Below are 17,248 nucleotides of genomic sequence, written 5' to 3' on the forward strand. Positions count from 1 at the left end.
TTGCTCTGGTCTACGAGTGCGCGCGCGGCCGCGATCTTACCGGAGAAGTGCCCTTAGGACCCATAGAAGGAAATTCCGCACCATCTTACGTAAGACAGAGCCATACTCGAAAAAAACTTTCCGAAACTTGTGACAAACCGGAAACGTACAACTTACAACTTAGTTTTTGAAACTTTGTCCATGTTTAGCATGGGAATCCAACTCTTTACCAGTGTAAAAAACTCAGTATGCATGAAATAGCATTTCACCCCCCCTTTAACACCAGTCTAACCCTAACCTGATCGCTCACATCTAGAAATGTCAATACTAAAGGTCAACAGCAAACATTTTACATTTGAATATCTCTACAACCCTTTAACATGTTTGGAAGTAGCCAGAGCACACAGTAGATGTGTAGAGATCTGAAACACTGTTCACACCGGATGTCTCAAGGCCTGTTTAACACTAGATGCGTAAGCAAAGCTTAAGCAACTTGTATTTTTTTCAGTACCCATGTTGGCAAAAATACACCAGAGTTAACATGAAACAGCACATTTCACCATAAAATCATAAAATATAAGTGAGGTGTTCCATGTATCACAGTCAATGTACAACATTCAGCACTGTGAGAAAAAAAAAATACATGAAAACACATTGCCAGGAATTTTTTTCTTTCCAAACCTCAAAAGCCTGTTTAACTGATTAAAAACTAGAGGTATATCTTAACTTTAAGATTGCTTTTATCATGTAAACTACAAATACAGCATGATATATAGTAGGGGTGCAACGGTCCAAATTGCTCACGGTTCGGTTTTTATCACGGTTTTAGGTTCATGGTTTCGGTATGGTTCGGTATGTGCTATGTTCAGGGAGACTACTGTCAAATAAAAATAAAGAAAAAAAAGAACAAACAATCTAACTACAAGCGACCTGTTCGAGCATACGGCACTCGCATTAAACAAAGTTTACTAAGAGTGACCATTTTGTTCATGTTTTTTGATTATCGCTGTTGTAATATATTATTGGGGAGCCAGCATGTGCATCCATCGACAGAAACACACATTAGAGAAACTGTTTTACACATTGTTATTTTCAACAAACCAGATTATAGATGCGTCATTAGATTTGAGATCAACCGCGGTGCAAGTGTGTCCCGAACCGTGGGTGGAGAAAGGTATGGGGTTTTTTTTTTACCGAGAACCGTTACACCCCTAACACAGTGTGGAAGGGGAACACATGGTTGCATCACTTCAGCGTATGCTGCTGTCCATCATAAATCAAAGCACGTGACAGACAATGGTCAGAGGAGAATACCTGAAAAAGGAGACACAACAGACTAGGGCTCGATAGCACAATCTAATACCGTAATATCGTTATCAAATCGATACCATCCCAAATACTTTTAAACATTGTTTCTAGTGTGGCAGCACGCTGGAGCTTTCATGTTTTTTAAACGATGCAATCTTATGTATGTTCATTGATCGAGGATCATCCATTATAGGGTTGCGCGGCATACCGGTACTGTTAAAATATCGCTTGTGTGCCTTTAATTTCATTTCATACGGACATGCATACAGTAATTAGTGATCGGAGTAGCTCTGGAGCTTGTCAAGAACAGAGGCAAATCAACACAACGCAGCATATGCTTCCTGGATACCTTGTGGGTGGTTTCTTTTTCTTTTTTGTTGCATGTCCTTGTAAATAATCAATCCAGGAATAATGATGTCTCTCAAAGTGCTCTGTTTTGAGTCGCACAGCTTCACTTTTCCATTAATCTTTGTATTGTGTCAATGCCACAGAAGTTTGTCACTCCACACAGCTACATTATAAAAACCTGTTCCTCAGATCAGCCATAACAACTGTGAATTACTTCAGAAGTGGTGTGTTCTATTTTGCTGACCTGCTCAATGTTCTTTTCAAATTATTAAAAATCAATACATGTACCACACGGAAGCCCATCAGCTTTTTTTCCTACATTTTATTCATGGCGAAGGCTTCTAGTTGGCCGGATGTATCCATAATGTAAATAATTCAGCACTCATGTAATGGATGCTAGTTCGGTAATTAACCTGCTTTTCTGAAAGACAAAAGGATTCATTTTCAGACAATGTTTGTCACCAAGGGGTCTTTTACTCATAAATGAACAATGAGGTCATCTGAGTGTTTCTTTTTTTTTTTTTTACATTCAATATATGGCCAACAGAATGTGGATAAACACACACTTACAGGCCTACGTGCTTTTTGAATGTTTCATTTCCAAATAATTGTCACATACTTCTAGCTATATTCATTTAATACCGATTGATTTGTATTTCCTAATTTTATAAATGGTTCACCACATATCTGAAAACATCTGACTATACTGTAGATTATTGTGAGTATATATTGAAATTAATAAACAAACAAACAAAAAGACATATCTTATCACGTTTGTAGATAAACAAGTGACCTTGTAGTTTAATGGGGGGTGGATGTCTATTTTTTGTCAGAATGTGAATAGGGAATATTTCTCTGGCTATCTCCATCTGTCCACTAGTTTTATTGTGGCCCACGTTGGTGGTCCACTGGGACTCTTGGAGCTCTGTAATGGGCAATATAACTAAGGGCATTTCACTAAACCCTCACCCCCTGCCTTTACCCTTTATGATACACATGGACACACATACACACCCTCCCCGTTATAGCAGTGTAGTGCTGATGGAAATAAGCCTCTTCTGCCAAATGAACTAAATCTAGAGCACAACTCTAGAGTAAAGGGAATTAAGCTGCCCGTATTTTACAGGCTGTTTCGAAACGTACGTAACAAGTGATTGGGAGTTGCCTTTGATTAGCATGTACTGGAGTGGAATTAATCTTTGCATTTGGAACACTATACAGGACACATTAAGCTCTTTTTAGATTGGTGCGCTAAACGTTTAGTCCTCTGAACATTTAAAACCACTAATGTGTTTATATTCAACTTTTGGAAGAGTATTGGAGTTTGTGAGGATGGATCAAAATGTCACTGCTTTATTTTGGGCTGATTGTGGAAGGTTCCCTCCACTCATTTATTCTGTGCTGATAATGAGTGAGCTATTTTCAGCTGTAAACGTCTGTCTCTCTAACACTTCTGAACTGAGCGGCTGGTGACACCATGGAATCCCTTGTTAGACATTTTCCGGCAACAAGGGAAATGTCAGTACTGTTGCCCTTCAAACATGCCACCTCTGAAATGGCAAACTCTATGATGGATTCTGCTAACCAATCACTTTATATCTGGCCTTAAACAAACCACATAATCAATCAGGGGCAAATTAATATCAAAATTTAGACCTGAAATACTGCGTCGTGACTAGCATTATTAATTAAGTTTTTAATTAGTTTTGTTCTTGAGATAAGTATGTGAACTTAGATAACTAGAGAAGTGTATTGTTCACCTAAAAATGAAAATTCTGTATTATTTACTTACCCTCATGCTGTTCCAAACCTTTATGACCTTCTTTTTCTATATTGTGGAATACAAAAGAAGAAGATGTTTGAAGATTTTCAAGAAGAAAATGGGGTCTAAAGCTACACTGAACCCCATTGACTTATTACTGTATGGAGAAAAAAAGAGATTTTTTTCAAAATATCTTCCTTTTATGTTTAACAGAAGAAACAAAGTCATATGGGTTCGGAATGACATGAGGGTGAGTACATGATGACAGTTTTTTCAGTTTTGGGTGAACTATGCTTTTAACTTGAAAGAAACGTCTTACATCTCCACACATGAGGCATCAAAGCAGGGAACATCTGTCCACTGTCAATGTTGGCGTTTCTCACTCTTAAAGTCATCTGATGTGTCTTCAGTCAGAGGAAGTGAAGATGCAGAAGTGCCATCTGCTTCTCACCATGTAATCTGTCCATGTGACATATTCGTCCAAATATCATAACAGGTCTTTTCACACCCTCACTTCATAGCCCTCAATATCTCAATATGAACATGAAACATGATTCAACCCATTCTCCATCTTTAGTCTGAAATATTTCTGAATGAAACTGGTAAAGGTGGGTGGGACAGACAGATTGTATCCATCAGAAAGTGGATGTATTGGGAAAATTTGGTTAGAAAAAAGAGACACTTCATATGATCTTTCATAGACAATCAGTCAAAAAATTGTACACACCTGAAAGAAGACCTAATCTTTGACTAGTTTCATTCCCTCAAAAAAATCCAGGTGAAAACGTTTTTACTAGATAATCTGTAAATGAAAATTTCTTACATAAACACACACGCTATAGCTATAATTAGTGATATTGAAATATTTATTTTTTATTTTATTGTACATGCACATTGAAATTGACAAATGACAAGTGAACATTACTGCAACATTCAAACATTTGTAATCAAGTTCTTAAATGATCGTTTCATTGCTCTGATATAGATAAACCAGCTGCCTTTACTTTGAAGAAAACCATCCTATACAAGTCATTTTGATCCCCTTTTTTGCATTCATATAGGTTTTTTGGGTCATGCTTTCGATTATTATTTTGACAATCATAAGCACAATCATTACACACACACACACACGTTGGGTTTCTATGTTTTATGGGGACTTTCCATAGACATAATGTTTTTTATGCTGTACAAACCTACACCTAAACCGACCCATCACAGAAAAATTTCTGAACCACACACATACAGTTTTCGCCTCTTTATAGCTATTGTTTCTGTACTACTAGTAAACCATTCATACCGGCATGCTTGCCATCTGTTGACCATGCTCACATGGCAAAACAAATGCACTTTTGTAAGTCGCTGTGGATAAGAGCTGCTATAAATGCCTTTAATTTAGACGTCTTCTGTTGGAGAGAGAGGAAGAGGTGAAGATAGACACTCGTGAAGATGTCCCTGCTTTTCCGGCTGATTGTAACACACATCACACATTCATTTCAAATTGCCATTCTGTTTTTAAGCACTTAAAGAAAGTTTCAAATGACTAAAGTTAAATGCATTTTGAATTCGCTTCCTTCCCTAATACGAACAGCAGCGCCTGCACAGCATTACGTATTTGTTGTAAGTCCGTTGGATACTCATTAACAGCAAATGGCTTCCCTCCACCAGCTGCACAGCTGGAAGTAAGTGTGTAATTAGGGTAAAAAACTAAGCATTTCAACAAATTGCTTGTGCCCCCATGTTGTATTACCGCTACACGAGTGGATGGGATGTTTCAATTTGCTTTAAAGGTCTTTTCCACCCCCTACAAAGCAAAATTGGCCCGTTTTAAATAATGTTAACCAATGTCTTTTTGGTTTAGAAACTTGCACTTTGGCCAAATAGACGGGGGCCTTAAAATGACATGTTCCAATGATAAGCCAGTCATTTTAACTGAATTATGTCACTGGGTGCTTTCCACATATCGACAGAAGAGGGAAAGGATAAATGGCTCTGACACCAACAATCGTTGCCACCAAAGCTGTTGACTGAAATCCTATAAGAGAGAATGATTTAAGTGTACAGAAAATCAATGGTGTTGATCTCTTTTAATCAGTGAGCAGCATAACTACACATTGCCTGTTGATTTTCAATCCTGCAAACCTCCATACTCTGAATGGCCCTGCCACAAGCATCCCACTCTGCTTCCATTCAGCCTTAAAGTGCAGAATGATTTTGAGTGAGAAAAGTGAGCACAATTACCGAGCTTGTTCCATTTGCTGCTTGGAGTTCACAGTTTCTATACCAAAGAGAGGGGAATATACTTCATTTTGACAGACTCTTAAGACTTGAAAAAACGATGTGACTAAAACGAAACGCTGTTGTTGTGGGGGGTCTACGGCTGTTTTTTACAAATGCAAATATTTAAGTTCCTGTTGATACAGGAGAAATCCACAGAGGAATTTGTCGCAGGTAACTGGGTAATTTATCGATGTCTTCACGTAACTAGTTTTCAAATTTGAGCCATCAATCCTCACAAAAGAGTTTGTTATTGACATTTTTTTCTGCTGCAGGGATATTTGCATCAGGTTTTCATGCTTGCATACCGTAATGAAACTGCATCTGCTTCTGATGCTGTGCACAATGCATTGTATGACAGAAAAGAAAACACATTTCTAATAAAGGTCGATGCATCTCATAGTTCTTGCATTTAAGAACAGGGTCTTTTAACAAGTTTTATTTTAGGTGTTTTGGATTTACCACTATTTTATATACAATTTTATATATTTTATAATTAGTGTTAACCCAATAAGACTCGGGTAAACTCATTCAAATTATGTAATTGATAGAATATATATAAAAAGTATTAATAAAATGTATATGTTACTGGCAAAATGTGTAATCCGGCATTCTATAGAATGCCTAGGTAATGAATAGAATTAGGTAATGTATTTTTGCCAAAAACCATCAGGCATTCTATACATTGCCTAGGCATTCTATACAATACCGGGATTTCACACTTTGCCGGTAACATATATATTATATAAAATGCCAGCATTTTGCTGATACTCCAACATTTACAATTTGGTATTTATATGTATAATTATCTTGAACAAAAGAACAATACGCATTCATTTTTTGAAGACCTTTGGATATTTAATCAACTCAGGTCATTTGGGCAGTGGAACAACCACCCAATAAACAGATGGGGCATACAACAGGAATATTAATGTGTCTCCATGTTTTCTATTAATGCCCTTAACAAGCGGGAAAAAAAACTCCTTAATAACAGCTTTTTTTCCCCCGTGACACAAATGTTAATCAGTCTATTCATGGAAAAGCTAGAAACTAAAGTGGATAAAATTATAGGATGCTGTCGAACTTGCATAACTCAAAGTCTATTTTTTCAAAGTCTATTTCCATAATCCATCTGAGCTAATCACCGAACAATCAGACATGGCCTTATTCCAACTGTAGCTTAGGAATGCAGGTGCAATACAATCTTTCTGCTTCGTTTTCTACATCTTTCATCTACGTGTATGGCTGTTTAGTTCACCTGCACATTTAGCAGCATGTACTGGTTTAGGTGCACAGCTGGTTTGGCAGCTCTGATCAACTCTTTTTGCTGTATGTTACAAAAGTGGTAAGTTAATATTAATGTGGTAAGAAAGCCCAGCTGAATAAATGATCTTGACATAAAGGAGGCTGTTCTAAATGCGTTCTGAGTTTCTGTTTTCATGGTCACCCTCATCAAAAGAATCCAGCTTTAATTTCTCATACTGCTGCGTTATGAATCAATATTTCAGAGTCTAATATTACCTTCTAATGTTGTTTGAAAATCGAAACACTCCACCATTGTAGCTTAAAACTTCATTTGGCCACCTCTATAAATAATCACTCTCTTATTATCAGAAATGACACAGTCTTTGCCACATATGCATACATGTTTATGTTGAGTATTAATCAAATCAGTTATATCCGTTGAACTTAATGCACGTACAGTACATTTCTATCCATAATTAAATTTGATTAATTTTTTTATCTGCACACTATACGTTCTAAGAGTAACATAAGACAGACAAAGTAAATACATTGGTAAATATTAAATACAAAATAGTTAACCATGGTCGTAGCATAAAATGTAATCAATAAAAAAAAATGTTATGGTGCTTTTTTTATATAGAAAATCAATATTCTTTGTACAGCCAAAATGTGTATTCTGTAGCAAGTCTATATTTAATATCTTTTCTCAGTATGTGACAGATATTATGAGCTTTAAATTACCTATATCACTTCATATTATAAAGATGCTCAGTGCTAAAAAAACACACACAAAAAAAAATACAGGGATATATATATAAAATACAAGAGCCAACTTCAGCAGAAAAATGTTTGTATAATACATTTTCTTATGCTGTTGTTACACTATTTTGTGAAAATAATTTGATGTATCAACCAAAATAAGAATTTGATAGATGGATGGATGAATAGATAGTTTGACTGATTGATTTTGCCGTTATCACGTCTACACTATATTATATTATATATATTTCATCCAGGGATTCTTTTGCCTCAGACTTAGGGGTACAACTGCTGTATTGTATATGTCTACACACAGCCACTCTTTTTTCTTTTTTTTTATCAGTAAATTATTTTACAATTAATGCCTTATTTGGGGTCTGTGATAGCGTGCTCTCAGGCTCCGCAGTGGCTACAGACGAGAATGAGAGTGGTGTAACGTAATCCCCCTAAGGTATTTTTGATCTGGAAATTGCGTTAAATTGGCCAGCAGTTGAAAGCAGATGAATGCGAGCCATGTCTGAAATGGAGCATAATGTGAACGCAGATGGAGAATAAAAAATGCAGATGCCCTGGAAGGTCATTCCGATCAGAGTGCATTGAACCTCAGGGTTCAGTTTTGGAATCTCAGACACGTAAACAGGGAGGAAATTGACACTTCTTTGTGTATTTTGCTCAGAACGGGTTGAATTTCAGTGACTTCCCAGTATTATTTTTTGGTTCAGTTATCTCATAAACCTTGACGTTGATTGGTACATGCACAATTTTACTCTGGCCACCTGAAAGTGCACACGCCGATGTTAATGTATTCCAACTAATGATAATTGTCGCAAAGCTTCCCCAGCGATCTTCCTGGGCAATTCCCGAAGGACTGCCAATAAACCTCGACTCTTATTAAAGAAAGCTGTCAGCCGCAGGGCACAAATTTGCATTATTTTGCCCAGCCACATGTTTTAATCTGTGACAGGCTTGCCACTCAGTCCAGACCTTCCCTACATGACCCATTTTCCACACAGCATATGCTGTCAAGTGAGATGTGCAGATTTATGAGCAATCAAAACCGCTTCAGCTAAATAAACTGTCCGATCTCCTTGATGGCACAGATGAAAGACACAGGTGCCTCATCTCAGTACGCTGAGGCCATTTCTATTGGATTTTCTTTCTTCTTCCCATGTCTGCTTCTATATTTACTGAAAATCTCGGGGAGGGCGCAACTGGAAGTATTATTTCCAAAAGTACTTCATTGTGTCGCTTTGCATTCACCTCACGAAGATGGTAATTGTGTGTTCTAGGAAAAATTGCCTCTGTCTGACTGCCTCCCCTGCAATTCAGTAACCGGGAGTCTGTACAGAAATCAGACAGGAAATGTTCATTTGGAGTGACTGTGTTATTGATCAAACATAAAAATATATTCCTGCGCCTTTTATGCTAACGTTTTATCTTTTCTTTATTTTATTAGTATATGTTAAATACACTTTACAAATCTTACCGACCCCAAATGGTCACACTCTTGAACAGTAGTGTATATACAAATTGTATTGAATTATATTTATTAAACTACATTTAAAAATATTTTATGTTTAATGAAAGTACATCATTTATAATTAATCATAAAAACATTTTAAATTTAAATGTTTCTACTGAAATTTTTGGGCAGCGCTGGATTGGATGAAGCAGCTAATGCTTGAGTTTTTCCATTTTGCTCTCATGAACTCTGCTTGTTTCATCATAGTGCGCTGTCTTAAAATGATCTCAAAATGATCTAATAATGCAGCATACTGGTATATAACAAAATCATAACCATAAGGCAATATATGTTTCTTCTTCAGTGCTGTAAATACAAAGGCACTTACACAAAGATTTATTCAGCTTTGATTTATAGATGCCTCACAGAGATAGATAAGCGCACCTGTCTGTTTCAGCAGTGTTGCTCATGGCTAGCGGGCATCAAATCCATTTTACATTCAGCAATTCACTAGACCAGTGTTTCCCATCACTTCTCTGCAGGATTTTCCCCAAAACCAATCATCAACATATGCATCCATCACTGTCTGTGGAAAATGCAATGTAATATTCATGTGTTTCCTCTCCATTTGCGTTTTGTATTTAAGAAGTATGCTTTTAGCAATGACAGTCTGGATTAAAGAAAGAAAATCCTTTCTTCCAGTAGTTAAGAGAAAAGATTGATAGGCTTGGTGCCAAATGGATTTGTCTAGTTATTAAATGATCAAATTTGCTGAACAAGTAGGGTTTGAAAGAGTCAAAGCGCTTTGTCTAGAGATAATTTTAGATAAATACTAGCTGAATGTTCTCAGAAGAGGGAAAATAGTCATGTTTACAGCATGCTGTGAAGCTGCTGGACTTTCCTTTACTTTTCATTTCTGAGGAAACGCATGTGATTTGAGTTCCTGCTGTGATTTTAAAGACCTATGAGGGGGAAAGTGTTCTGGAAACTAAATTTCCCCACAATCCACAGTGGGAGAAATCAGTCTAAGAACAACCTAACAATTACTAGTTGCTATCAGACAGGTTAAAATGACCTACTCGTATTATCCACTCAAATGTACCAACCATTAGGCTAAAAGGAAAAAAAACTCAGTTTTCGGCTCTAGATGTCGAGTCTCCCCTTGAGTGAACTTCTGAATACTTTGACGGCTGGGTTGAGGCAGAGAAAAAAAAGTTGTTGCAGATACAGTATACCTGAAGATTTCTTTCTGATATTTGATGCTTGGAGTCCAGAGGCTTCACTTCTCGGACATCGATTCTCTGGGGTTTTTTATTCAGCTTTTTCCTTTTGTAGAGAAATAGTTGTGTTTCTCTCTCTCTCTCTCTCTCTCTAACTGGAAGCCTGTATTGTTGATAATCAAGAAATGGTGTGGCTCTATCATTGATTTTCAGGGAGTCGCTCCAAAGGTGTTGCGAAATGTATGATCCAGGCTAGTGCAAGTGAAGACCTACAAATCCGTCTTTTAAAGTTATTGTGTCAAAGTCAAAGAGAAGAGAGATGAAAGCAGTTAAGGATCGTAGAGAAGTGTAACTGTGAAGCACCTTGGTGAATTCAAACCAGTGACAGCGAGAGTTATTCGGCTTCACGTTGTCAAGCGGGAATTTGATTGGCTTTACCCACATGCATAAATGTGTTAATTAGGAGCAATGGTGACATTTCACATTTACATTTATGCATTTGCCAGATGCTTTTATCCCAGCTACTTACATAAAAGGAGACATTTGGATCAGTTCATCCATTTCCTGGGAATTAAACCCATGCCCTTCGGGTTGCTATGCCATCTATTGTTTAAATGCTAATTGAACTACCTTTTACAATATTTGTACACTTTTCTAATAAAACCCTGCTATTTAACGTTTGCAACTGCCTGGATGTTTAAGTATTCGCCACTTCATAGTTGCTCCTTTAAACTTGAGTGATTTGTAAATTAATTCTTAGGTCATAAAATTGACATTGAAAAAATTGTGTTGCATCAGCTCCACTTTTAATGAGATACAAACTTTGTGTAATTTGTGATTTCCAGCTGTTTGTTTGGATTACGCTGCGATGCTTCTTGGCTTGTTGAATGGAGTGAGTCGTCCATCTTATCAAAGTGTTAATGAGTGTTTGGTAATCTTTTTGTAAAGCGCTTGAATCATTTTAATTACTTTAGCGTGTACTCCAAATATTGTATGCAAATATGCATACGGAGTAGTTCTGCCTGTATACCTGGTGCACTCTAATCATCGGTTTTATCTTACAAATGTTTAGCTGCTTCATTTGCAATTCTCAAAACTGAGTGCATTTTCATGCATTTTCATTTTTCATGTTTGTGTTAATCCTGACTCAATGATTATCAGTTCTGGTTAGAGAGACAGGTGATGTCAGACAAATCATGTCTTCAGCCTGTCATAGTCTTCTGTTTCTGTCACCGACCAAATCACTGCATCCATAATTTAGAAACACTGCTTCACTTTGAGTAGTTCTTATCCCTAATGACCGCTTTGTTTGCTGACAAGCCAATGAAGAATGACAGTCCTAAATGGCTTCACATGATGGCAATTGATATTTAAAGTCCAGCGGAACAAATGATGGCACAGCGCCAGCCTCGCTTTCAGTGAGAAGTGGCTTAGAGATAATACAACAGGGGTGTTGTTATGAAGAGATCTAAGAAAAGCATCACATATGGTTAGAACCGCATACTAGACTTTCGGTAGAAATGCACACCTCTTTTTGATGCACAATATGAGTGGGAAAGGTGTTATATAGAAAATCTAAAACGGGATCCATCCAGATGATATAAACCAGTGTGTGCAGAAATAACCAATGTGCATGTTATGCCTTCAGCATAAAAGTTTTGTAGAAATAGAAATCTAAGCTGAGAAAGTTAACAGCAAGGATGCATGAAGTTGTTAAAAAAGTGACAGTTACAAAAGATTTCTATTGAAATAAATGCTGTTTTTTATATATCCATCAAAGAATCATGGACAAATATGGGTCAGAAATTAAAAAAAAGAAGAAAAAATAAATGAATATTTTTATTCAGCAAGGATGCATTAAATTACATTTCTTTTAAAATTATTTCAAATAAATACTTTTCTTTTAAAATTTCTATTCATCTCAGAAAAAAAGTATCACAGTTTCCTCAAAAATATTAAGCAGCACAACTGTTTTTAGCATTGATAATAATAAGAAATGTTTCTTAAGCTCTAAATCACCATATGATTTCTTGAATGTGACACTGCAGATTTTGATGCTGAAATTCAGCTTTGCATCACAGAAAAAAAAAAAAAAAAAAACTTTTTTAAATATATTCAAATATAAAACCCTTTGTTTTAAAAAAAAGTCCTGACGACTCTGGTTGCCAGGATAATTCTTTAAAAATACAGTGAAGTGTAAACACATTAACAGAACAACCTATACATTACAGTATAAAACTGTAATTTACAAACAACAACATTTGCTATTAAAACCGGTAGGCTAAATCAAACAACGCATACAAAAAATCTATCTTTAACGTATACTGACAACCTCCATATAATGCAGGTGGTGAAAGAGGAAGCCACATGTAGAATCGTGAAGACATTCATCACAAATAACCTTTCCAAAAGCTGAATTACACTAGTATACAGAAGTTATTCACACAAACACAAAACACCAACATGGCCACACATAACACTAAAATAAACAGAATATGTAACATAAAACCCACATGTGCATAACTGATGACAAAAACATAAGAAACATAATTATTTAAACAAAATATTTTCAAATGTGAAGTGTCACACAGGGAATTCTGGAAATGTCAGTTTACAATTTACAATTTGATTTGCTTTCAGCATTTTTACAGTATTTTAAAGTTCTTCTTTTTTTTACAGTGGAAACAACCATTACAGACTGCAGTGTTTACCAGTGCCCGGTTGCATAAAGCACCTTAAGTGTAATTTTCCCTTAAGTTCGCCCTTATGTTTCCCTTAAACCTAAGGGTGTTGCAGAAAAAAACCCTTAAGTGTTACTTAAGGGTTTCTTTAAGTGAAACGTCATAAACACTTAGAATTTCCCTTAAATGCTGTTTTTTCACTTAAATAATCCCTTAAAAAGCGTTAAGTGTTGCATAAAACCCCTTAACGGTCATTTCCCTAAGTATAACTTAAAGAGCAACTTGCAGGTAAAAAAAAAATCTAAATGAATATATAACCGTGTATGAAAATACCATATGAAAAGATAATGCAGGATTTAAAATGTTTTAAAACGACATAATGACACCAATTTAGTAGATAAAGTGAGCGTTTCTTTGACTGCTCGTACAAGCCGCTTTTTTTTTCAACATCGCGTCATTTTACGTCACACGAGGGAGACGTGTGCTGTGCTCTGCCGCAGCTCAGTGCAGAGTAGGTTGGTATTCAGTAAGAGCGGTCGTGAGACAGTGTGTTTTCAGTAGTTTTTGTATTTCAATTTATCATCGTCATGGTAAATGTATGTGTTTGTGGAGCTTGCAAAAACTCCAGCCTGTCAGGACATCGAGTCCACCGGTTTCCTAACAGGAAAAAGGACGGTGCTATCTTTTGTGCCTGGGTGCGGGTTGTGCAGGTGAAGAGACGGGATTTCTCTTCCGCGTCGGCTTCGGAAAACGCGGTCGTGTGTAGCGTTCACTTCAGATCGGATGATTATCGTCCCGGCGATATGAAGGAGTTCAACATGGGATACCGAAGTAAGAACCGGGTGAGACTCAGAGCTAGTGCGGTTTCTTCAGTGTACGCATCTTCGGGTTCTCCCGCCGGATGTAGGCGCGAGCACAACATCAACTGGCAAACGCAATGTAAGCGGAACGAAACTGAGCTAACAGTTACTCGTTATTGTGTTTGTGTGGACCGTTTATCAGTTTGGACCAGTGCAGCGCGAGCCTGATCAAGCAACACTGTAGCCTAACTGCGAGGTAAATAAAGAGTTCGCCACTGAAGTAATAACATCGCTGCGAGATCTAGTGAGAAATATTCACATTTCTCCGTTATTAACGAATCAAACAGCGCTGACGTGAAAACCAGGAATAAACATTGTGCAATGAATGAACGAACTATCCAGTGTCCACAGATCAGCAACATTCACCATGGCTTTACTGTAGTAACACTAACTGCAACCATGGAAGTTTGGCATTTTCCACTAAGGCCCAGTATGCATCCACCTCCCTGTAACACTGACTTTCCTCAGCTGTAAACATTGCCTCGCATTTCCCACACAAGCACCTATGGAACAAAAAATGTATCATGAATAAATATCTCTCTGTCTCTCCATGAGAAACTGCTAAGTTATATCACGTAACGTTAGTCTGGGCGGATATTAATGAGCATGACAAACGCCTGATCAAAGCTTAGTTTCTGTTATTGTAAGTTCCAATATGTTCTGTCTAACATTAATCCTGGCCTGTCCCTGCTCTCTTGGCAGCCTAGCAGGCTCATAATTGTATGGCTGTGGTCCGTAAACAATTTCCTCAGTGTCCGAAATGTCATTGCAATCCATATTTCCCTGTTGTGTGAATCGACCGCTCTCCCTCGTGCTACGTCACGACTCTCGCCCGTCACGCCCATTTTCAGATGCGGAAGTAAAATTTTCTCACAAAAACGACTCCAGAAGCCACTGTAGCATATTTATAATTTTTTTTTAAAGAAAATCTAGTTCCTACATTATTTTTCTATACATTGACTTGTTGGGTCTTCTAACCTGCAAGTTGCTCTTTAAGGTTTGGAAATCGTAACCTTAAGAGTAACGCGGACAAAAATAAGACGACATGGCTGAATTTATGGAACCAGCTGAAGATCATTATGTGCCAAGAAGAATTTTTAGGGATAGGGAGAACCCTTTGGACCATTTTAGCGATGAAAAATTGTTGCAAGAATACCGATTTGATCGACGCGCAATATTTGCGCAATACATTGCTAACAAACTAGAGAGCGACCTTGACCATGTCACACATCGCAACCACTCTTTACCTGCGGTGTTACAAATGCTTAGCACTGCGGGTTTTTTTTTTTTTTTTTTGCAACTGGGAGTTTTCAGTAGTGGGATATGTTTTACATGTGCATAAATCGGCTACCATTCAATAAATGTAGGCTACAATTAGTGTGTATCGGATTTTCAGGTGATATTCTCAATTCATTCAGTTAACGACGCTCTGAGGTAAAGTGTTCAGACTGCAGACTTATAGCAACGATTATATTTAATTGTACAGTACAGTCATAACATAACGTACAGACATTATCTTAATTCCATAATGTCCTTAAACATAACAATATTGCTGGCCATAAACTGAGAAAGTGCGCGTCCGGTGTGTGATACAGTTGTCCTAGACACGACGCGCGTTTTAGTGTTTTGCGTATCTATGGCAACAACAGACTTTTATAACGTGAATCCAGGATCGCTGTCGTGAAACACTTAAATGTTTCCCTTACCTAAGAGAACCGTTTAAGAGATTATATGCAACACCCTTAAGTTATTCTCTTAGGTAAGGGGAAATCGCCCCTTAAGTATCACACTTAAGGGAAAAACTTAAGGTGCTTTATGCAACCGGGCACAGATCTGCAACTTCAATAAATGCTAGGGGGTTTTTATTCAAAACACCCACAGAAGTGTGTTTGATTGCATCTTTTAAATGCACGTTCTTTCATTGCTTAAAAAAATATTTGAATCCACATATTTGGTCCCAATTATTGCACTAAAATGCAAATAAACAGTAAATGTATTCCCTCTCTCTTTTAGCTTCATTCATTTGTGTCACTTATGAAGGTAATGATGGTTTTATTTTCATGTTCATAGTGAATCTGTTTCCTTTGAGATGCTCCCTCAACAACACACTCACATCATGACATCATGGAAACTACACACGCAAACTCAAGAGTTCACAACAAATTAGTCATAAATTGTGATCGCTGCGCGTACATCGCTGTGATCAAATCTGATCATGTTCGTGTTTGCTGGGTAAGGCACAGCATTCATTCAAAAATGACAGATGTCTTTTGTGAGTGGAACTTGTCAGATCAAACTTTGTGTTGTTCCACATGACGACTTGCAGAACGTGGCAGCTGCAGTAACCATGGAAACAACTGCTTGGGGGTGACGGGGGTTAGAGGAAGGCAAAGAGCACATCTCTCATCTTTTCCAAGTCTGCTCTGAAAATCAACTGTCTCTGAAACTGCCTAACTAAGCTTTACGTCGTAAACATCCTCAAAAAGTGGGATTCCTTTCAGCCCACCGTTCGGGCTCCAAGCCTAAACCCTTTTTATCTCTTGAGATGTCACAATGCCACCATTTTGTGCTGCTTTTTCAGCTGTATTCAAAAACTAATTTTACCTCTCCTATGTGTAACGTGTATAGTCTGATTTGGTTTCGTTTTCACTGTTTCCTGTGCTCGTTTTGCCTTTGTTCCTAGTCATCGTTAGTTTCCTTAGTTCTTAATTCATTTACTCACCTGTTCTGTTTTCCATTGATTATTCTCTGTCTGTATTTGAGCCTTCAGTTCATTGTTCCGTGTCATCAGTTTTTTATGAGGTTGTATTTCTACATTACTTACTCCTGCGTGTTATTATTAAATAAAGTGTTTTCGTTTGATTTCTCATCTTCGTGCGATTTACTACAACCCAGCTGTGACCCAGCTTAAAGGTGGTATCAGTGATTTCAGGCCCAAAAATATTTTTATCACATTCATCTAATCTTTCCTAACGATCCGCTAGCTGCCCGCCCCATAAGCATGCCTTCAAAAAAACGCATCACTGTAGGCAGCCTAGGCTCTGAGATCTGCACACAAAAACAAATGGTTTAGCCAAACACTCAAAACCAAAACAAATAGTGTTCCAACCAATCACCGACAGGGGGAGGGTGTTGTGAGGTTTTGAGCCAGCTTTTTCTTCAGCTCTGACTTCGTGTGCAGCCGTGCACGAGCACAAAACCTCACAACACCCTCCCCCTGTCGGTGATTGGTTGGAACACTATTTGTTTTGGTTTTGAATGTTTGGCTAAACCATTTGTTTTTGTGTGCAGATCTCAGAGCCTAGGCTGCCTACAGAGACGCGTTTTTTTGACGGCATGCTTATGGGGCG

General features: G+C 37.5%; 1 protein-coding gene across 1 annotated transcript in view; it reads left to right on the forward strand.

Annotated features, from left to right (window-relative positions):
• Nucleotides 1-17,248, forward strand: part of nrxn3a (neurexin 3a) — a gene marked incomplete at its 3' end in the record, with an annotated part of 287,852 nt that overhangs the window by 219,664 nt on the left and 50,940 nt on the right. The gene's annotated exons all lie outside the window — the stretch shown is intronic.

The sequence above is a fragment of the Scardinius erythrophthalmus genome (genome assembly GCF_964197995.2).
Source record: "Scardinius erythrophthalmus genome assembly, chromosome: 19".
In the NCBI taxonomy this organism is placed as follows: domain Eukaryota; kingdom Metazoa; phylum Chordata; class Actinopteri; order Cypriniformes; family Leuciscidae; genus Scardinius; species Scardinius erythrophthalmus.